Genomic DNA, 23,560 nt, shown 5'->3' with positions numbered 1-23,560 from the left:
AATCATTAGTGCCAGGCAAACTACACTTAAATGGCAAATAGCACATATCCAGATTTTTACAAAAGACAGATTTTTTTTTTTTTTAAGCAGAGAAATAAAATAGAGTTTGTAAGCCAGGGAGAATGTCAGTCTCAGGACTTAAACATCAAAAACATCTAACACTGGATTTTCTATTTTTTTCTAAAATGTTGAATATTAATATCATTGAGGAAAAGGGAATTGCTCCATACCCTAGTTAGGAGCTGCTTTGATGAGATGTTTTCAAGCATGCAATACAGCATTGAGCTCTTGATACAACTTTTTCATTTTATTTCAATACAAGACGTAGTGCAGGTTCAATTTCTGTTCACAATTATCACACAGTTTCAGGCTAATGTTCACACTGGCAAGATCAATCAATTTACTAATCCTTCCACTCCACAGCAAAACAATTAACTTGGCAGTAAGAAAAGAAACATCACAAACCTTCAGGCTTCTGAAAACAAATAATCTGATTGCACTAGAACTGGAAAAATGTAGCTGTTTCCATGTATGCAGTGGAAGAATGTCCCAATTTTCTTATATTGATTGGATTGATCATAAAGTTAGCAGGACAAGAGAGCACAGATGATTTGGCAGTACTGGTCACTTTATATCTACCCCAAGTAGTCTCAACTAACTGTTGAAATTATTGGTCTTCTTTGCCATGGTTAATCACATTTTATTTGTTATGATTTTCCCCTTCAGACAGTACTACATTGGTCTTTTGAATGTAAACCTGTGATACAGACAAAAATCAGCTAAGTATCACAAACAGGGATTTGCAAAGGTTTTTCAGTTTTCCTTTCCTTGGTTTCACATTGATGATTTTCAGAATAGATGTTAACACAGCTAAAATCCATCAGGTTATTTCATCATGGTGTCTAGGAAACAGCAGTGGCAAATTAACCCGTATCACATCTTTTCTCATCAGAAAGAATCTCCAAAATGTCTTGGTGCTGTGGTCCTAGTGCCAAAAGAGGATTATTGCAGATTATAAGGCCTTTAATTGAAATGTTCCCATCACAGACTAAGGCAGTTCTAGAGAATGTGCCTGCAAACAACTCCACTGCTTTTAATGACAAGTGTCCCTAAAGTCATTCCTACTGCTTACCTCACTCAAGATTGCAGGACTGCCCTTAATACAGTTTGGTATAGAGTAAAACTAAAATCCATTAGGTCACCTCTGTCCATAAAAGGCAAACTTTGTAATAAAACCTCAGTAATGAGCTTGGAAAGAAATCAAACAGGAACTAGAGATGAGGGCTGAGGAGAGAGAGAGGGAAAAGGGTGAAAGAGAGATGAGGAAAGGGAGAAAGAGAAAAAGGGATGGAGAAAAGGAAGTTCACAGTGACACAGACTGTGAGCCATTGCTGCTGTTTGTATATGTATTGAGTTACCAAGTGCACCTGAGGCTGCAGGTGAACAAGAACTTCACAGTTCTGCCCCACCAGCGAGCTCCCCAGCACATACTGTACTATGTTATTTATACCACGAGCACTCTGTGCAAATATGAAATGCAACTTTTTGTGTTTATGATTCTCTTCTGGAGAGAAAGAGGGAACAGGCTGCATGTGCTACTGCAATCATTGTGAGGTCAAAAAAGAATGGGAGTTGAGATGGGATTTAAAAAAAAAAAAAAAAAAAAAAAAGCAACATCCACTACCAAATTAGGAAATAAGGATTTAAAAGCTGGCGATTGCCACAATGCCTCCTGTGGAAAGATGCCACCCATGGGACCTTTTGTGCAGCTCTAAAATGGATTATCACTGTACTGGGAAAAGATTTGTAATTCTGCCTCTTGACAGAAAAGTTCATCTGTGCTAATTAGCTTTATGGGAATCTCAAGGCATTCCATATTCCATATTTCCATATTTTAGAGTGGAAACATGATAATGCACACATAATTTATCTCTTTATCATATTGAAATGTATGTATGCATGCAAGAGGGCAACAGTGAAAAATTTCCCGTTTAGAATCTGCCTTTCTTGAATGTTTGATTTTGTGACCCTGATCCTGCAATTATATACTGCATTAGAAAGGAAAATCTACAATCAATTGGGAGGAATTCCTGCAGAAGCTTACACACTGTATGCAATACTTACCTTGCCTAAGTTCCTTGCACTTTACTTGATTACCTACTCTCTCTCTAATTCAGACAGAGAAGCACAATGAAAGACATATGTACTCACTTTGCCTTTTGTTCTCTCATTGGGGAAAAAAATCTGTCTTGGCACTAATGTATTCTGCACAGCTCTAAAGACTAATATAGTTTCAGTAGAAGACATCAAACTTAAAAACAATGAGGAGGCATTGCACTGAATCTATGTTCAGAGCTGAAAATATGGCACGTCTTCTGTTAATTTCTCTTTTTTTCCCACTCATTGTTTTATCCTAACAAAATTAGTAGTTTGAAATGTGCAAGTTTTTAAACCTACATGGGCAACATAGCTTCTATGTTTAAACATTCTAAATAGCAGTTTCTTTTAAATAAGGAATGCTCAAAACCCCACAATTGATTCTAAAACTCTGGGTTGAAAAAAATCAGATACTGACCAAGAAGGAATATGAAAATTTTGTCTTTTTTTTTTTGGTTGGTTTTGTTTGTTGGTGGGGATCTTGATTTTGGTTTTGTTTGTGGTTTTTTTTGGGTTTTTTAATTAGTCTTTTGTATATTAATGGGAAAAAAGGGAGGGGGATAGAGGGATATTAATTTTTAGGTATATATACTTCTGTCCATGTTTGTATTGCTGTCAGTTATTTAACGCTGCAACTGCAAAATTAAAAGTTACCATCATCTCTGAAATACCATGTGCAGGAGTATAATTAGAAATTGTCTTTCAACTGTTGACTGCAATAGTTTTGAAGCTTTTTGCTCTCCACATGCTCAGAGCAGCTGTATCTCAGATGCAAAAAATGAAAGAAAATTAAAAAAAAATTAAACAGGATTGGTTTTAGACTCTAACCTGGAAGGATGCAGCCTCTGGCCTGCCCGCCGCTGCTTCCTCTGGAAGGGTCTGCAGCTGCAGGCTGGGGAGTGGCGCGGCTGCTTCAGCACCTGATGCCGCTGCCTGCTCTTTGGCCTGAAGGGAAAATACCCCAGCATCAGTGGTCATTCTCCTTCAGACACACCAGCGGGGATGAACGGTGGCCCCTTGAGCCCATTGAGTGGACTTGCTTTGATCACTGCACCTAACATCCATGAATAAAGTACGACTGATTGAATTTTCATTGCAAATAAATCTCTAATTCAAAGGGCTGGGAGAGATTGCTACCAAAACAAAGCACCTTGCCCTGCCCTGAAAAGAGAAAGGCCAAGGATATGGCACCTATGTATTACTGTAAGAACACAGCACTTGCTGCATGACATTCACTTCCAAAGTTTGAAAGAAGCAGTATGGAGATGGTGGTGGCACAAAGGAAATTTTCTATCAGCACAGTTTGCTGTAGGAGAAAGATGCAGTTCAGATTCTGTCACTTTCCGTGAACATTAAAGGAAAGAGACTAGAAAAAGATATCGGAAAATAAATAAATTAAATAAATAGCAACAGTTTTGGTGACCTCTGAAACTAAAATAGTGATTCCCACATTGCTGGGAATTAAAGATATAGTAAGGGAAATTGACACTCCCAGGTAAGAAATCACTTTTGCTCTGTGCTGCTCTAGATTAAAAACAGTTATGAAACCATCTGCCATGAGAGCTATAGTTGAAAAAGTCCTTTCTCCTAAATAATTCATATGTATAGCTTTGTTGGAATTTCAAATAGTCCTATATCAGGGCACAATTGCACAAGTCAGAGGGAAAACTTGAGATTACTATTAAGGTTAAAATATGATTTTAAAAAATACTATGGAAGTTTCTGACCACACATTACTACTTCCTGCCTTTTCTTTTCCTATTGATGATGTTTCATAGGTTAAAGTAGCAGACACAAAGCCAAATGTTTTATGGCCACCAAGTATGTCACTTTTTTATTATTCAGTAGAGGGGGTAACTCCACAACAATTGCCAATTTTTGGTGTGTTCCATTAGTCTTCACTTGTCAACCAGAAACAGTGCTCCGTGAGGGAAGGCAAGTGAATTTTGTCATAACTTCTACATTCAGAAAAGGTTGTGTATGTACTACAAACTTGCATTTTATTTCACTGTGGTTTTTTAAGATGGAACAAGTTTAGAGGGGAAACTTCAACACTAAGGAAAGGAAGTTGCTTTGCTACAACTTCTCTCGTCCCCTGAGAATAAGCAGTTCTAAGGCTTTAGCTGATTTAGAAACACAAATCAGAGGGAACATGTCAAATTCTTACCTCATTCAGGACAGCTTCCACAGCTTTCATTTGACTAATGATCAACTCTTTGTCTCTATTATAAAAGAAGATAAAAGAAAACAAAACAAAACAAGAACAATGAAGTAACTTTATGGAACTGAAACTCTACCAATGTAGAAATTAATCTTCTGCTACTTGATGGCTGTCATGTTCTGTGAAATAATTGTTGATAATCCAAACTATTAGGATTTTCTCTCTTTTTCATATTTCCAATGCCAACCCTAAATATAGTTCATGTACCACTATTTGGTGCATTTCCATATGAAAGATGCTTCTGTTGAGGATAAGCAATTAAAATTGAGATAATTATAGGCCTATCAATGAACAACCATCATGGCTTGGATACAGAGGTCATAAAAAGTCTCTAGCAGGATGGAATTATATTCTTGTATTGGAAACCACAGACAGATTCTGTTTATTTAATCTCTTTTGCTTATATTCCAAAGGGAGAAATAAAACCTATTAGTTGTGAAGAGTTGCTGTAAGATTGGAGGAAGACTAGCTTTCTTTGTTGATATTCAGCTGCTATATACAGGAGAAAAAAAATAAAGCCAGTTTTAAAGTTACTTCACATTAGAATAACCTTTTCTGGATATATATATATATGGCCACAAGGAATGATCTCTACTGAAATGCCCAAAATAGATTGGGGCAGGATGAAAAGGGCAAGCTTTCTGGAACAAATCTTTCTGCAGGTGACACCTGCTTTGATCAACTCATACCAAATAACAGTTGTCATTTTAATTAGCTTGTTAAAGATTTCATTGATGACCATACAAATTGCATTATTTCCCTGGTGCATAAAACCCTTAAAGCTTCTTAGATACTGTTCTTCAGAGGTTGAATGATCCCAGGTATGATGAGAAATTTTAATTAACTAAAATTTTTTTAGATCCTAGCCATGGAACAACAATATTCATAACACATACTTCATACTATGAAAAGTATTAGACAACAAAGTCTGCAAAGACTTATTTTTTTCATATGGCGTAAGAATTGGTTAGTAATAAGCTCCTTCAAGTCAAGGGGGCTCCTTTTGACTACCAATCTTTTCAAGACCAGTGCCTGAGCCTTTTCTGCCACTCCAGGTTATGGTGCAAGTGGTGTGGGGATTAGGTCTAAATCCAAAACTCCCTGAAATCAGCTGGAAGATCTGTCTTGTACCACAGGAAAGGCGAGATCCAAAATGGGTTTCAGTCCCTTTGGCAGTGAAGACCTGTCCCCTAGCTGATGCTTCTGTATTTACTGTAAATAAATTGTATCTGCCTATACAAAGTTGGCGTGGAAACACAGAGAGCAAGCAATCATTTCTTAAATAAACAGAACTTTAAGGATGTGCCAAAGAGATCTTGTCAGATCAGTTAGATAGCACAGGTATTTTGTTTGCCAGTTATTTCAGCACCCAGAATTTGAAGCACTACTATGGGATAACTGCATAAAATGTATGACCTAATATTTTGAACTAACACTTTTGGTTTTAGAAGACTATCCCTGAATTTCAAAACAAAAGAGACAGATGTACTTTTCTCTTCTAACCTTACGCTGTCCAGGGAAGTAAAGCCCTGCCCATGGAAGTAGGAATTTCAATTTTTGTTCATTTTAAGTGACATCCCCCTGGCCCCAGGGCTCACTTTACTCCCTGTTCAAGGGCACGTTCTGCCTCCTCGAGAGTCTCCCACAGCCGCTTCTGGTCCTTCTCCATGTCTTTCAGGAGTTTCTCCTGTTGATCCAGAACTTGGTCTCTTTTCCTCAGCTCCTCCGCTGTATCAGGGAGGCCCTGCCAGCAGACAGAGAGCAGAGTTACTCTGTCGCCCAAAGAAACTTCACTTTATGCCACTGGCTACTGACCAACGTGGAAGACAAATTGATTGTGAAGTACATTTGGACCACTGCATCCTAAGGTTTTATGAATTTCCTAGCAAAAGCATTACTGACTCAGAACCCCCCTAGTATTTAGTATATTTGCTATATATAAATGTGCTTTAGAATGCAAAATGATTGCAGGCAAAAAAAACCCCAAAACAAACCCCCATTGAAGACTTTTTCTTAAATTGTTAAAAAAAACCAGCTTAAAAAATTTTTAAAGAGGAGTCTTTGAAGTGTTTTCTCAGTAGCCTAAAGTTCCAGCAGACTGAGTAGTGCGTGTGTATTTACTCCTGTTATTTTATTTACACAAGGACTGCGCTATTTGGCTTCTTTCATGAAAGGTAAAACTCTGGTGACTGTTCCAGAAGAATAATCTTACCGTCGGAGATATGTGGCTTTTACTTAGCTCAGTAAATGAGTGTGATTCCAGTCTATTGCTCAGCTCCTGAACCCGTCGCTGCTGTTCTTGTAAAAGCAATTGTGCCTCATGCTCACGCTGCAAAGCATTTTGTAACTCCTCCTGTACATTGTCTTGGTTGATTTTCTGGAAAGAGAAACAAGTTGTACCTGATTCTGTAACTATATTCAGTGGTTTCCCTACCATTGAGTGAGTTCCACTTGCACACATATCAAATTCTAAAATAAACGCATGCTTATGATTAGTATTGAGGTTTTTTTAACATGAAGACATCACTGACCAATCAGATGGCAGACCAGTTAATTGCTGTGTTTTTTATAAAGAACATTCATGGAAAGTCTTGGCATTCATTATTCTATTCTAATTAGCACTGTGGGATGCAAAACTTCAGTATTTAGAAGGAAAAATATGCAGATCAATGTTCAGAATTTTAGTGGAGAGCTTCTTAACCCTTGTAAACACCTTTGTGGACTGTTCTTCCTGTCCAAAAACTGTTCCAGAAAGAAATAATTCTTCAAAGAAAGTTGTCATCTGCATTTCAACTACAATCTAATATGTGATAATTTTCATCTAACAGTCCAAAACCACTAAGGGCATAAAACCTGTTAAGAACAAAACTGAAGATGATTAGAGATTTTTGAGTTAAAAAAAAAATCCATTGCACTAGCTAAGTAATAAAGCCTCTTATTCGGCCTTATCATAAAGCAGAGCAATAGGGCTCAGGAGCTCAGTCCCTGGGTAGAGACTGGGTGCCTGAGGCTGGCTCTCTCATGCCAACACCGCGGGGCTGCCATCTAGCAAGCATGGTGATTATCAGCTCTATAGTGATTGCAAGCTCTCAGGATTTCAGCTCGGCTAGCTAGGTAGTGGTGCCCTGGGCTTGAGGCTGCAGCAGACGGAGAGAGAGGAGAAGGAGAAGGCGCAGGCTGTTCCATGGAGATGGCTTTATTTGGGGAGGTCCGTGAAGGGTCTCTGCTCTTCTTCTTTCTCCACTAATGGGGTACAGTATGCTTCTTTTATAGGGTTGGAAAGGATCCAAGCTTGACCAATGGGAAAGGGGTTAACATGACATTGTCTTATAGGGTTACAGAGATAGGTTAAGGGGTGGAGGACAGGAAAACAGGAATTTTCTTTTGCTGTTTCAGCATTCCTATTGTTCATATCCTCCATGGTGCTTTTCCTAAATCTATGGGGTTTACTACAGCTAAGAATAGGAAGGACAATGGGTGAGACATCATCTAGCAGATATTCTTTGCTTAGAAGTGTTTGGATTGGGACACCCTGACAGGTTCTACCAACTAGGCTTCAGGTTAGGGAACCCACAGTGTCTTGGTAAGTCAATCAGCAACAGCAAAAGACTCAGGGGAATTTTGTGCTACTGAGAATATAGACAAAAGCTTTTCCTCCCCCTGCCATAAAGTTACTTCTTCAGGGAAACAGACCCGCTAAAATTTGTATTGTATTTATTATAACATTCATCAACATCCATACAGAGTTTCAACTGCTATCTTTATATTTCATTAACATTCCTATTGAATACCCCCATTCCCACTGACTTTACTCTGTTGAAGTGAAATCTTCTTTTAGGATACATAAATCAGATCAACATTTCCAACAAATGATAGAACCTGGATTGCTGAAGACCAAACTCTAATTTATACAGGATACCTCCTTCTACAAATCAAAAGATAACTCCAGTGGAAAAGGGATATTTCTAAATAAATCTGTCTTCTGGTTTAGTGACATTTCCAGGCAAGGTTTGTTGTACCGTGTTCGGTTAAAGTTGGACTGTTCTGTTCCCCCCTTGTTTGACAATGGTTCTGCCCCGGTTCTCCCTCCCATCCCTGTTAGTGTCTGTCACCCTAACTCCATCCCAGTTGCTATTGTATCCTTTAAAACTCCTCCCCGGTTTCCCCAGAAACCAATGTATCCTTTTCTCAACCCCTCCCCGGTGCCCTGCCAGTCACTCTCCATCCCCACCCTTGTTGCTAGAAGTTTCCAGCTGGAGAGTTGGATGATTGGTCCAAGGACCGGGGCCCCTCCTCAGTATTGTCCCCATTGGTGTTTTCCCTGTGTCAGTCCTTCGGATCCCACTCCCCACTGTGTCTCTATTGGTCCTAGGTCTGGCACCTCCCTTACCTCCTCCAGCTTTTAAAAACCGCTGTAAATCCCCTCCTCCCCATTTTCTCCTGCTGGTTCCCCTGGGATTCCCTAAACCCTGGATAAAACCGCAGTTGGAGTCCGCCCTCTTATTCCGCTGGTTGCAGCTTCAATACGGTCTCGTCCTGCACAAGGCAACGCTGACAGCCGCAAGCTGGGCGTTGGCCTTAGGCGCTGTCCCGAAGCTGAGCTATGGGGACAAGTGCCCCCTGTGCTGCTAGCGGTGCTGGTCGGCTAGCTGGACGTCTTTCTCACGGCTGCATTGCTGCAAAGGTTTCTGGAAAATTCTGTTGAAAGGAAATCATTTTTATGCTTGTTTTCCAAAAGAACACAAATCAAAAACTGTAGAAAGGAGAATCTCTATTAAGCAAGAGAGCCTCCAAGTCAAATGCACTTACTTGCTGAACTTCACTTAATTGGCTCTGCAGTCTGTGGGGTTTTTCAGCATCTTTTTGCATCTCGGTGAAAGCCCATCTGCATGCTGCAAGCTGCAGGTGCAGTGAGTGGGACTCTATCTCTGCTGCATGAAGCCTTTGTGAAAATTCAAATATTTCTTGCTGCAAAGTTGCTATGTTTCTCTGTCAGCAAACAGAAACAAGTTGATGGGCTATAAAATCTGCTATTTTAGCAATCAAATAAATAAGACTTAAGACTCAAGAAAAAGAAAACATAATTTTTTCCTCCATCTTTAAAAGACATACACAAGGACAAAAGTTTGAACCTGTCACCTACCAAGGGTTACTGCAAATTCTGTTTACAAGGAACTACTCTTTTCACCTAAGGTTTACTATGAAGATGATTAGAGAAAGAGTTTATCCTTTCATTTTGGTTAAAGGGAAGAAGGTTATCTTTACTGAAAGAAAGGATGGTAAGCATGAGAAAGTAGAAAATAATAATAAAAAGTAACCTTAACATTTACATCAAGCCAAGAAGCAAATTTGTTCTTATAAGCTAATACAGATCTGATAGAACTTGAAAAAAAATCGTTTACTTGGATACACTAAACCTCCTCCAAAAATTCTTTCTCAATAAAAGACCTATTCACACCCTAATGTGTGGCAAATCAACTTGTGGAGTGTCCATATAGTAGCACTTGACTGTCCTGGACTCATCACCAGCCTGAAACCAAAGAAATGCTGCTATCAAGGGAGCTTCACCGTTGCTGTAAACCTTCTGTTTCCATGGAGGAGGACTGTCAATCTGCTTACTGTGCTGGGCAGTCTGTCATGGAATCCAGCTTCCAGGGCCTGGGCATTTACTCTCTGGAGGCCACGAGCCAGCCTCTCTATCAGCGAGTCCCTCTCCAGGTAGGCTCTGCACCCACGAGCGTTCCCTTGAACTGTCTCCATCAGAACGCTCAGGTTGTCCATCAGTTGTGCAAAGCAGTTCCTGGCTGTGCCGATCAGCGAGTTACTAGAAAGCCAGAGCTCCAAATCTTGAAGAAAAAACAACACAAAGGAAACATTGAGCAGGTTATTAGTTCCCGTTTCTTGTAAGATCACGTTCTTTTTCACTTCTACAGGATGGAAGCTGTAAATATTCTGAAATACAGAATGCTGAATCTGAACCACTGTTCCAACTTTGCTTTTAAAGGATATGAATTCAATTTCTTGACAACAGCATGATCAAAGAAGAAAGGGCCTGAAAGTGAATCCAAACCCATTTGATTCAATGGCAACTTTGATACCAATTTAGGGTCTAGGCTTCTGGAAAATGCATCACCACATTTTTGTCCTGTTATTTCCCTTTATTCACATAAATTATCCCTCTTCTAAGATCCTTTCTTCTGGGACAAAAATGTGGGGATTCTAAAAGTAGAGGTTAATAAAGAACCAGGGATGGCAGCAATGCAGATGAACCAAGGGAATGTGTATCAGGTCTCACTGTAAATAAAGTCCAGAAACACTCTCCAGCCTTCAGCTTCCATGACTCTATATACTGAAAGGATAAAATATCCTATCAGCTGCTTAAGAAAATGAATCTCTTCCAACAGTACAGAGATGTGAACATTGAGAGAATGTAGAAAAGAGGAACTATTTTACCCTGTAATCAAATTACTCTTTCAGGGAAACAGCCCTACTAAAATTTGTATTGACTAGCTCAGGATATAACCTCTAGTCAAAGGCGTCTATCATAAATATCAGAAATATCTCTTCAGAGCTATGATCCAGAATAGTTTAGATAAAATCATGAAAATGGAAATGATATGACCACCCTGACTTATTTTTTAATTATATTTCCGCTACAACAATATACAGTTAAAATTACCTTGGTTGCTGAGAACACCCTGCAGTTCTGAGATGGAACTGATTATTGCAGTCTAGAGGTTAGAGCTAGACAACCAGTGAAGTGCTTCAATACAGTCAACTCCTTCCTCTCCAAAACCTGTGAAAGAGAATTGCAGCTAGCAGGATAAGTAAATCACTAAACTATGGCACACTGCTGCCTCCAGCTGTTTCAGAAATTAACCAAAAATAAGCATATAAACAAGAAATCAGTCAGGACAATTTAGACGGTTTTAAGCGTGCTTTCAGAATGACTCAAAAAAAAAAAAAGTTGATGAATCTTGTAACTTGGAAAACATTTTTAATACCATTTATCATTGTAGAGGGAAATCTAAACTGGTCTGGCAACAGAAAGGGGCAATCTAGACATAATCTCTAAAGAAAATTTTGAAATCCTATGCTAATATTTTACCTGAATCAGAAAGTAATTTTTGTGGATTTTTAGGAAATAAATATGAAAAATTATTTTTAAAAAAAGAGGAAATACCTTTTCCAAAAAAAAAAAAAAAAGAGGAACATTGCAAGATATGTACCACAGAGAAGATGCTGTAGTACCTAATTCTGAAATCCATAACACCAATATCAAAAACACCAGATAGTGTTGAGTTCATGTGCATAATTGCAATTTTCCTGCAATGTTTAACATAAGACTGGGCATTTCCTCTTAGAGTGAAATAAATTCGTCAAGCAATATAAAAACATAAATCTGTAAATAACATTTGTCAAAATGTCATTAAATATGTCTTTATGCCCTAGCAAGAAAAATATTATTCCTCTTTGTTATTCCCTAAGCGTGTAATTTGGTTTAACTCTTTAAGAACATTTCACTTACATGGCACAGGATGCCTGCCTCTGGATTCTCCCAGACAAACTTGAATTCCAGAGCTTCCTCTGCATCCATCTGTCCAGACGACAAAGGTACAAGAATATCGGGCCAGAGCCCTCAGCCTGTTAGCAGCCAGAACTGCGATCACAGCTCTTCGGAACACATAAACCAGGTTCTTGGCTCTTCTCTGCCTCAGCCTGCCTTCGTCCTGGTTTCTTTCCACCACAGCAGGGAGAGCATAAAGGAGGCTGACGATCTTGTGGTTCAGGAGTTGGTGCTGGTTCACCTGTTCCTGGAGAATGTCTCTTTGGCAAGACGTGGCGCACAGTCGGCCGTAGAGAGAGCACAGGGCCCCTGACAGCAGCACACAGGCTGCCAGCAGGGATGAGCGTGCCTTGAAAGCATCTAATAATGAATTTTTCAAGGAATTGTTTTCCTGGGCCAGTTTGTCAGAGAGTTGTTTGAGGCCATAGAGTTTCTGCGCCGTTTCTTTATACTCCTGCGACAGAAACAAACCAAACAATAATGGAAGAAACAATAACTACGTGGGTTTTACCTAGACAAGAATGAAAATAAAATTTAGCTTTGCCATTCAAAGGATGCATTAAAGGAGCAGAAGTTGCTAGTAATAATCATGATGAAAGTATCTCTTCTAGTAAGCAATTACAGAATTAGATGTCTGAAACAAAAACAGTGGTAGGAGGGAAATTTCCATGATAATCAATTGCAAATGGACTCCTGATTTCTGAAAACAATCCACCAACACCATGACAGCTCACAGAAGGTCCAACACCACCTGTCTGCCCACAAGACAGTTTTAGGAATTGACTTAACAATAGTAATAACATCCTCCAATTTCAGAGAGAACACTGCTGTAGCGAGCAGAAAGCCCCAGTGTAAGTGAGAGGAAAAACATAAGGCAGTCTGGAACATGAAAGTAGACAGATTAAATTTTTCAGCATGCAAGGACTCCCAGTCCTGAAATCCGCATCAAATACAGCATTATTCTGTGACGTTGCAGTAACTCACAAATAACAAGGGACATCTATTTCCTTTATTCACAACACTTTTAATTGAAACAGGTGCGAAGGAGCGTGATGATAAAGACAGTAAATGGTGGTTGTGGAAGAACAGGGAACATTCTGGATTGCAAATAACTCATCTAGCAAGGAGTGACAGTTTCACACTTTTAGGCCACTCCTCACTGTAGTATCAGAAAAACAGAGTTGCTTAACACTGTTGAAATCTACCACTGCTCTTAGGGTCAGTACATATGTAACTAAATTTATCCCCAGGTTTATCCACATGATTGTTATTCTATACAATCTCTGCAAATGATGATGCTGAAAAAGTAGCTGCTGCCCTCAGTAATTCTCAAAACAAGCCAATTTGATCTTACAGCTTTAACATTCTCAGAAAAAGAATCTGCCATCTGTAGGTGAAATCAGGCTTCTCAGCTGGGCCTGCAGACTAAATTCTCTTCAACAAATGCTTGATCAAAGTCATTTATTTCTTATTTGAGTGATGTTAATATTAGCACAGGGATGGGTTGGCTTGTTGTTTGGTTTTGGATTTTTTTAAACTTTAAACGTCTACTAAAATTCCCAAATGACCTTTAACTGCTAAGAGGCTTCAACTATTGAAATAATCCATTCAATTTTTAAAGAAAAAACAATTAGAAGTTCACAGCACCATACCTGTGATCTTGCATGAACTTCTGCAAGGACGTTTGAGTACTGCTGTTCAGGATACTGCTTTTCTTTCTGCCACCAGTGTTCCTTTGCTTTTAACTGTTCAGACATTTTCTCCAAAGCCTCCTCCTGGTTCTGCTGAAGGTCGTTCATAGTGTCAGTCTTGTGCTTGCAAATATATTCTAGGTGAGCTATCCGTGTGACAAGCATTTAAGAAGAAATTATTATTTACCTTTTCACTTTAGGTTAAGCACAGCCTATTCCAGCATCAAATCTAAACTGCAGTTTTTTCAATATTTTTATTAAAACTAAGTAAAACCCTTCTAATGGCAGGTGAATTACTTGGTTCTGAAAACAAAACTGAAATGTATTTTGAAACAAAGTATTTTATTTGGTTTCAGTTTTGCTATCCTTCTACCACCTTGCAGAGATATTTGTCACCCTCTTTGCAGGAAACCTGAGCCAGACACTTCATAGATTTTTTTTTAATGATTGTATTAAATTTTAGGAAATTAGTAATCGAAGTATATCCTTTAGAAGTTTGTGATGATTGCAAACAATAATTAAAGCACAGCCTTTAATTTTTTGTTTGTTTGTTTGTGGTTTTTGGTTTTTTTCTTTTGTTGAAAAGCCAAGAGATTCCAGCTTATTATTAAGTTTTAAAACAATTTCAGGGAATTCTAGCACAGAGAATTTTTTCCTTACAAGTAGCTCATAAGTTGAGGATGTATTTTCAACAAACATGAAGGGATTCACTCTTGTGCTTGAACACTGCACCTCATGCAAGCTAAATGGAGGAATGAACCAAGCCAACAATGATCCTCAAATGCACACACCTGAACTTTCTGTTCCTAGAAAATATCAAGATACTTCCAGATAGACCACACTGAACTGTGTGGAGAAAAAATTTTTTCAGCACAGTCTAAAAGCCCAGAAAAGCTGCTAAGTACATGAGAAGAGCCCTAGAGACCTCATAATCAGTCTCAATAACAATGCTTACTTAAAAAGCAAGCAACAATAAGACACAAGCCCTACAAACGCTGCCAGCAGTGTTCACCTTCCCTTCCCTTTCCTCATCTACTTCAAAAGAGAAATAAACCAGAACACAAAGTAATACCCTAAAGAGCTCTTCAGGCATAGCTTAGTCTCTGGAGCCAGCTGAGTTATTTTAAAAGGGGCTTTTTCCTTCATAAAAGCAGAAGGTTTTCTGGGGAGAAAGGCCATGTAAGCTCACTTGCTTTAAAACCACTCAGAAAAGTACAACTCTTCTTCATGCAGATCCTGACATGTTTTATAATAGGTATTTCTGTTGTGTTTCTGAATAAAATGTCATAATCCAAAGTTACAATTCAACAAAAAAACCCCACACTGGCATTCTTTCAAGTAGTACAACTGAATCATAAAGACATAATTAAAAGGTGATATTCCTGGAGAAAGTGTATTTTGCCTCTGGATTCTAGTAAAAGAAAGACTTGATTTATGACTGTAAATGACTATGTTCAGAGAATTTCTTCATCAGTAAGATGAATTTATTATCTTTTAATTAGGTCCCTGTGGCTACTATCAGATTGTCCTTTCAGAATATCCTGCACAGAAGGTGGAGCTGAGAGACTTGATGCACACTCCAGTCACATCTAAAGGCCCACAGCAACAGCATCAAACTGAGCAGTGGAAAAGCCAAAATAAACGGTGTTTATTTGTTAGTGTCCAGATCCTTTTTGGGGGGATGAATATCAGTCCTTTTTAATGAGACTGCAGTGTGAGCAAATGTCACTGAGCTCAGCAGAGGCAGCTGATGCCTGGGGACACTCACCCTCTGGTTGGCCTTGCTGAAGTTTCAGACCAGGGCTTCAATATTCTCATGCAAGAGGGCACAAAGCTCTGTCCAAGGTAACTCTTCCAGGGGGACGTTTGTCGGTCTGGAAAGCACCTGGGCATTTGCCAGGGTCTGGTATGTGTTCAGGAGGATGGACATCTCCCTCTGGAACACAAAGAAAAAAATTAATTGCTGTAGCTGGGCAATGTTCAAATCAAAAGAGATGCATCCTATGTGTGGTAGCAGAGCTGCCTGCAGCTGAAAATGAGCCCTCAAGGCTCCTTCTCACAGCTTCACAAAATTCCTCAGTTCATTTCTAATAATTGCAGCCATAATAGTGCATAATATTACAGCAGAGTAAGAAAAGAGATTTCCCAAAATTTATCTAATTAGACACAGTATGTAAATAAAGTATGTGAGTAAATCCCAGTCCTGTGGGGGCCACAACCAAGACCTGGCACAGATAAAAATTTCCATGCTCTAGTGGATGCAATTCATTCACCCATGTTAATACCTTGAGGTGCCTCCAAATTGTGCCCCAACACTTGCACAGCACACAGAAAACTGTCCAGTTGGCCTGGCAGCACAACACACTCTAAATTCCTTTAAAAACTTGTTTTGCATGGATTAGATATGATTAAACAGCTGGCCAAAATGGGCCTACAGCTCCATCAGTCAAACTCCACAAGCCATGCCTCATTTATTAACAGTGATTTTAATCAGTGGTATATGAAATTGATTCAGATTCTAAATAAATTTCAGCAACAACAACATGCAGTAGAAATTCAATTCTTCATACTTTTAGTACATACAATTGCCTTAGAAACTTTTTAAGTTAAGAGAATAGAAAGCTGTTTCTCAAATGCTGTCTTAGTACAGTCAGAGATCAAGATAAGATTATCCAACTGGAGTGGAAAGAGCATATTCAGGAAGCATAAAAATGGTACAAAATATGAAAAAATACTGTACAGGTCAGGAAAGCAGGAAGGGAAAATGAAGGGAAGAGAACACACTGACATTTTTACCCAATTTAAGTATGGGTATAGCAAAGACCAACAGCAATATATTAAATGTTATCTATACTTAGGTTCTGCTACAGTCTTCTGCTTTTTCATTTTGGGCAGCAAAATCAGAGCTATCTCAATGGAGTAAACAGGATCACATACAGGCACTTCTGCTTCCCAAACAAATACAAACAGCTTTGGGAAAAATGCAAAGCCATCCAAGGCAATAAATACCTGATCTCATAAGGCAACCACTAATACAACTCTTCCAAAAATGACCTGCTCTGGACAGTCTTGTGGTTTGAAATCCTTTGAGTAAAATAATTAAAACAACCAGCTCTATGAATATGACAGTGAGCTAATTATTATTAGTTTTTAACCTTTCAATAACGTAACATTAATTTTGAGTCTAGCATTAAATACTGTTTCCATTACCAGAAATCTTGATCATGAATGGAATCTTGTCCATAGTTCTTGTCATGTCATATGTTTTACTAAGGAATACAAATAAAAAGGAAAACTCCTACCACAGCAACAGCTAGCAAGCACTTCACGTTTGGAAGCAAGCACTTCAGTAGAATATTTTCAGCTTGCAATTGTGTTTTGTAGTTAGAAATAGCAATCATTAATGCCTGTAGTTAGGGCAGACAGTTGCTTTTCTCTGTATGTATTCCTTTTGTGCCTGATGAAATGACTTTTTCAGGCTAAGTAGTCCAGCAAATGTCTTTTAATACATTAATGCTTGCATGGAAGAAGCTGTTATTCTCCCAGAAAGAAAAAAGAGGATCCTGATTTTATTTGTCTCCAGTTTATGAATGACAGATCTGCCTGGGCAGTGGACAGCACTAAGACAAAGTGTGGAATAACTCCATCAAGTGAACAAAAGACACCCACAGATCTGAAGACTCTCTGATGCAGGTCTCTGCTCCTCTCCACAGGGAACAGACCTCATGCACCTTCCATGCTCAGAGCTCTGACAGAGAAAGAGGAGAAGTTTCCAAGCCACTATCAAAAAAAAAAATGTATATTGCTAAGAGTAGAAAGAGAGCAAATGTAACCACACAATGAAAGGAGAGATTTTCTAAACATGCTGACAACTTTCCTTTGTCCCTGCTGCTATGCAAAAAGATGGCAAAATTGTTATTCAAGGTGTAGCTGGGTAAAGAGAGTAGAAAAGCCCAAAGTGGTCATATAAGAGGAGAAAGTGTTCAGAAAATAATCCAGCGAAATACATCCAATGTGCCAAATCCACAGCAAAACAAGTAAAAAACAAAACAACAACAAAAAATCCTCTCTGCTTTTCCATCTGAAAGCTTGAAACAATTTTCAAGCAATTTTTACAGTCAAATACTTGCACTAAAACTAAAAGGGTGTATGAAATAGAAATAAACATTTCTACAATGATAGCTAATGAAACTTGACAAAAAAGTTAGGTAGAAAGAACATTCTTCACATGAAATGATCATCAATATCTACAAAATGCCTTAATTAGGAATGCCAGTACATCCTACCCATACTTAAAAAATATTTTCAAATTAGCGTCTCCAAGGCATGTTACATTTATTCATGTAGTAAATTTTTTTAAAGGTAACATAATAACAACAAGGGTGAGAGAATGGCAGAATTCTTCTACAGCTCAGCGCAGCAAATGCAGCAAATCCTCACCTCAGTAAATGTTTTGACAGTATGTTTTAAAAAACCTAAGCAATGTGTGCTATAGATGATTAATCCAATATTTCTGGGTGGGACGTGCCTGGCCCCACCTGACCCTTGCTGCTGGACCAAAGGCGGCAGCTGTGGTGTTTCACCTCAGAGATACCTTTGGCCGGCTGTGTGCTGCAGCTGCGCACTCGCAACAAATCCAGGCATAGTAGAAACTCAGTCTACCTCTGGTGGAAAAGGTTCAGGCGACAGTGAAGAGAAAGGAGAGGATTCTATCGTAGAGTTTTAATCCAGAGTTTTATTCCAGGATGGTAGACCTCTGAAAGAGCTCCCAGTAGAATCCCAACCGCATGGTCCCGTCTCCTTTTAAGCCCCAGGGACAGGGGGAGGGGAAGGGACAGGTGAGGCACCAACCAGGTGTGAGGAGGGGAAGGCTCAAGGGATACAGACACTTGGACAGGCCAATGAGCCCGGACCTGAGGGGCATCTTTTGAACTTCTGCCAACCACACCATGACCCTGCTGGAATGTTAAGATTGATGGACAGCTCTTAGCAGGAGGGCAAAAGGGGAAAGGAAAGGTTGGCACACCTGAGGGGTTGGGATAGGTGAAACAGGAAGTGGCATCACACTGCAACAGTGTGCCACATTTTTTCCCTACTATTGAGCTTTTTTTTCAATTTACTATTTCCTGTGGAGGCTCTTTTTCCTTACTATTGAGCCTTCATGCAGGCTGAAGCTGTCTGGAGGAGCCACTACTGTTGCATTGGAATCTTGAGCTCTCTTCCTTTCCTCAACCTGGTCTTTCCATTGCACACCGGAGGATAAACGCTGTCTTCGTGAACTGGAAAGTTTCCACAAAAAAGATACTTTAACCAAAATTGCTTTTGTCAAATGCCCTGTGTTCTTTTAAAGGATAATCAATGGATTTGGCAGATACTACTTCAGCACATCACATGGATTCTGAAGCTGCTTGCCTTTCTTAATTGAATGAAGAAATTTATATTCCTTCTAAGATTTTTCAAGAGGTAATATTTTCAGTTACCAAGCCTCGTGACATGCAATTCATAAGATTATTTGGATGTGGCCTCAAAGTTACATATAACAAACAGAATTTTTCATATTTTAATTAACACAACAGCTGTCTTCAGAGAGACCATGTCACATCTTGCATCATCAATGCTGATTTCAAGTACAGTTCTTGCTCTTAAGGTTTCCACATGCCTGACTCTACTCTGTCTGGCTTTTAAAGCAGACTGCCCAGAATTTTAATCTGTTCTTGTACTGTGTCAGTCAGGAAAACAGATATATCAAGAGCCTGGCATGACTAAACAGGCAGCTGATGAGGAAACTCCAAGGCCAAACAATAGCATAAAGGACACAGAAGTACAGAGAGAGAATCCAAGGAAGAATTTTAAAAGATTGCCTGAGTATTTAGGCACAGTGTCAGGAAAACCAAAAGCTTGCTTCAAATTGATGTTTGATGCAGAGGATGACAAAGGCTTTTCCAGCTCAAGTTTTAAGTATCTTACTAAAAAACATCTCCATCACCATGAATCTTGTATGAGTTGCTCAGGCCAGAAACTTCCTTTCTTGTAGGAAAAACCAGTTTCTTTCATTCTCCACTACTACTTGTGCAAGTCAACATAAACACCTGAGTATACAGAGCCATATAGCTCTAGGCTGAAAGAGAGCTCACCCAAGTTCTGCTACCACAGGCACAGCAGACTGTGCTGGCCAGGAAACATCCCAAGAGATTTCCTCTGCTCTCACACTTTTCAATATTTTTTAACCATTTAAAGCTTTCTACAGCTATTCAAAAGTTGAAAACAAAGATTATCCACTATAAATGATACACTTGAACTTCTTGACGGGAGTCTTAGAGATCCAACTGACTCACTGAAGTGGAAAACAATGTTTTCATAATAATATAAGGGTATATAGAAAAGCCATCTTTTCTAGACCTGCTGGATATCTTTTCCTACACTCACCCCAACCACTGCTGCAGGCTGCACCTAACCATAACTATGATTTTCAAAATTTTTGGTTTGGCAAATAATCTGTAGCAGGCTAGTTATTATCTGTACCATTCACGATACCTTTGGTTACTGATATGGGCCGGTTATTAATGGACTGCCAGGTTCTGAACCTTTAGTTTGGTTTGGCACATTGCACCAGATTTTCTGCTGACTGAAAAATGCAGGGACTGTAAACTGCGAGTTGTACTGAGGCTGTCTACTGCCATCTTGCAATGGCTTTAAAAGGAAACTTAGGCTTTTTTCCCTGCCTCAAGTGCATTTACTGGCTCTCTGAAATCTTCCCTTGCTATCCCTTCTGGAAAATCTTCTCTCCTGCCGCATTGCTCTTCATTCAAAATCCTTTCGAGTTCTTGAATTCTCAACTACCAAGTGATAAGACAGCAGTTAAAGGAAGTTAGGAAAGACTACCAAGGTCTTGAATGCTGTTCACTGTTCTGTTCTGCTTTTTATAGGTGAATATCTTCTATTAATGCTACATGGAATTAGAAAGCATTTAACACACATAAAAATGGATTAATACACAGAGTTCAAAACAGAAAGAAATAGATATGTTGACCAAAAGCACATTTGGTTCTCCTTGCATGGTGTTTGGATTTTCCTGTTTTCCATTATTTATATTACAGAAGTTTTCCAGGGGAATTCTATTCATGAAGTAGAGTCATAAAAGGGTGGGATTAACAGTAAAAGCTACACTTGCACTCAGAGCAAAGCTCATGTGGAGCTTGTTCATGTACATAAACAAGGAAGAAAACCTTCTGAGGTCTTCACCCATAAAAGATAAATCTCTAACTTCACGGAATGTTACTTTTCCAGCTCCTTTGTATGTTGCAAAAGTAGAGAGGGAATAAAAGAACCTGAATCATCACAATTTATTTAATCATCACTTCAGAAATCCAAATGCCTGTACTTAGAGAAGGTCATAAGAAAATAACTGACTGAAGAAGTGGCAATGTTTGTTTGTGTTCCTCAGAAAACCAGAAAATAAATATGAAATTCCCTTTTGTTTTCTCATTTAGTTCTTCAAAAATCCACTAGGAAGGCTTCGTTAGTCAGTACAAGATCACTCAACAATCATCTTACAGGGTTTTTCACTTATTTTTTTTAATAAACCCTAATTGTTTTAATGGATCAAACCCTGTGTGACACAGTTTAGTAATACAAAAATTTAATATTCAAGTATGCATATCACATTTTTTCATATACTCAAACTTTTCTGGTAACAGCAGATGTAATAGCTGAAATGTATTCTGAATAGTTACATTTGGAACTGCAGTCTCAGGATGCATTAATATCTCACACCTAGAGAAGCTGGGTGAATGCACCCTATCTGAAATTACCTAAGTGCCCATTCCAAAGATATAGGACAGAATATTTTAGCAGTTTAACTATTGTGAAACATTTCCTTTTCCCTCACTCTTTCAATGCTCCTTTGAATTGTAAAACACAAGAATGTGACATTTTATTTGACTATTGATTCTATTAACTTGATGGTTCCCTGGAAATCAAGGAGATATTTTTCTATTACTTTTTACAGTCTTGACAATCATTGCAAAAAGTTTGCTCAGTGTTTCCCCTGGAGCAAGGAAATCTTAACATTTTTAGAAAATTGCACCTTTACAATTTCATCTTCTATTTTACTGCAAACTTCTACCAAATATTTAATCAAAAGTTTACCTGCATGACTTCTGTAGTGTATTTACATTCTACATGTGCAAGTCTTGTTGCTGCAGCATCATCCTCCAGTTCCTTTATTTTCACTGCAGCTGCCTAAAAGGAAGTACATTTTAAAAATATCTAAGTCCAGAAAGATGATAACATCATGCAAAGACAACTTAATTTCTTCAGTTTATTAGGGCTCCATAAACCAACCTGTGGTATCTGAACTACTTGCACTTTGGAACTGTGAAAACTCATGTCAATAAATAAATAAAAGGAAACAATTACATATCCAGGATATTAAAGTCATATTTTCTATTTAGTTAAAGAAATTGATGTAGGATTATGTTCTTGCTACAGTTTTTATAGTCACAGATACCTGTCTCTACATAAAGGCCTGGACATGGTATTTCAGTTGAAAAAATGGTTTTAGCAGAAGCAGTAACTACAGAGCCGCTATCATAGAAATTCACAGGAAATTTCAACTACATTGTTTCCTTTCAAAAGCATCATCTCACTTTGACTGATGATTGATTTGAAAAGAACAATACACCCCAAAATGACTTCTGCCTTCAAGTGATGCCAGAAAGATGAAGAAAAGGACATTCATATTAAAAGTAATTTAAGACACTCAAGGTTACACGGATACAAGTCAAGTCATTGATTTTGGACAGGTAAAGCAGAGGAGCAAGCATGTGAGACTGAATCCTAACTCTAAGCACTTCAGTTAGGGAAACGTTAACTGAAAAATAAATAAATACATAAAATGAACATACGAGCTGTTGGCAATAAATTTAAACTCTGTATTAGCTCACTCATTCACAAAAGGAAATAATTGAGAAACAGAGATCTGTGGAAGGCCTATTAAAGAGAAAGTCACAGCACAGAGCTTACCAAACCCACTCCACAAAAGCATCAGCCAAAAGGCTTAAGCTTTGCCTCCTCCCACAAGATCTATCTGCTTAAGATGCTGCAATAAAAAATAAAAAATTCACAAATCCTGCGCAAATACTCCCTCTGTACCCATATTGCTAAGAGTACTTTCCCAGTGACATAACCCCCTTTCCATCTGCAGTTCAAACACCACTCTCAGGTCAGGCTCGCAGCATTCACCTGTGAATCCACCTTTCCTGCCAAGTGATGCTCTGCATTTTGTTAATCAAACACGGGGCACCCATAGCCTAACTCAGAGGTTTCACCCCTCAGAAATGAAACTGCTCAGTTGTGCCAGTGCTTGCTGAGGCTCCCAGCAGCAGGCAGAAAGCTTTACCTCCAGTTCTTGGAGGAGCCTCTCCTGCCGTTTATTCTTGATTTCCAGACAGGCGGCCTGGAGCTTCAGCACCTTGGTGCAGCCATTGTGCTCTGCCTCCATATCCTTCAACCTCTTGGCAATGCTTTGCAGGGCAGCATTAGTTTTCTAAAGATAAATAGGTAAAGGAATAAATCAATACATCAAGAGGCACTTTTTCTAAGATAAAGTATTGCAGTTGAGAGTTCAACTGCAGTTTGAGAGGAATGGAGACTGCATCAGAAGATGATGTTAGGATTTTAAAATCTACGACGCCAGCACCCGTCAACAGAAGTGTTTACCCAACAGCAGAGGTGCTTTTGATTCACCACCAAGAAATCTGTGTTGGCCCAAAAATCACTGTGAACATGATCTTCTGTGGTAACACTAAAATCAGAGCCAGATCTCCACTGGAAACCTTTCCCTAAAAGAGTACAGCCCTTCCAATCTCTTCTGTCTCCCAGCTCAGTGGCAATGATAGAAACAGAGGTCATTTGGGGAAATTA

The 23,560-nt window shown here is 38.9% G+C and overlaps 1 pseudogene; it reads right to left on the bottom strand.

Moving 5' to 3' along the window:
• Positions 1–9,006: 9,006 nt before the first annotated feature.
• Positions 9,007–23,138, bottom strand: LOC129133684 (coiled-coil domain-containing protein 171-like; annotated as a pseudogene).
• Between the last annotated feature and the right edge of the window lie 422 nt (positions 23,139–23,560).

The sequence above is a fragment of the Agelaius phoeniceus genome, chromosome Z, assembly GCF_051311805.1.
Source record: "Agelaius phoeniceus isolate bAgePho1 chromosome Z, bAgePho1.hap1, whole genome shotgun sequence".
NCBI lineage: Eukaryota > Metazoa > Chordata > Aves > Passeriformes > Icteridae > Agelaius > Agelaius phoeniceus.
Note: the sequence above shows the minus strand (reverse complement) of the source record. Positions and strands in the feature narration are given on the sequence as shown.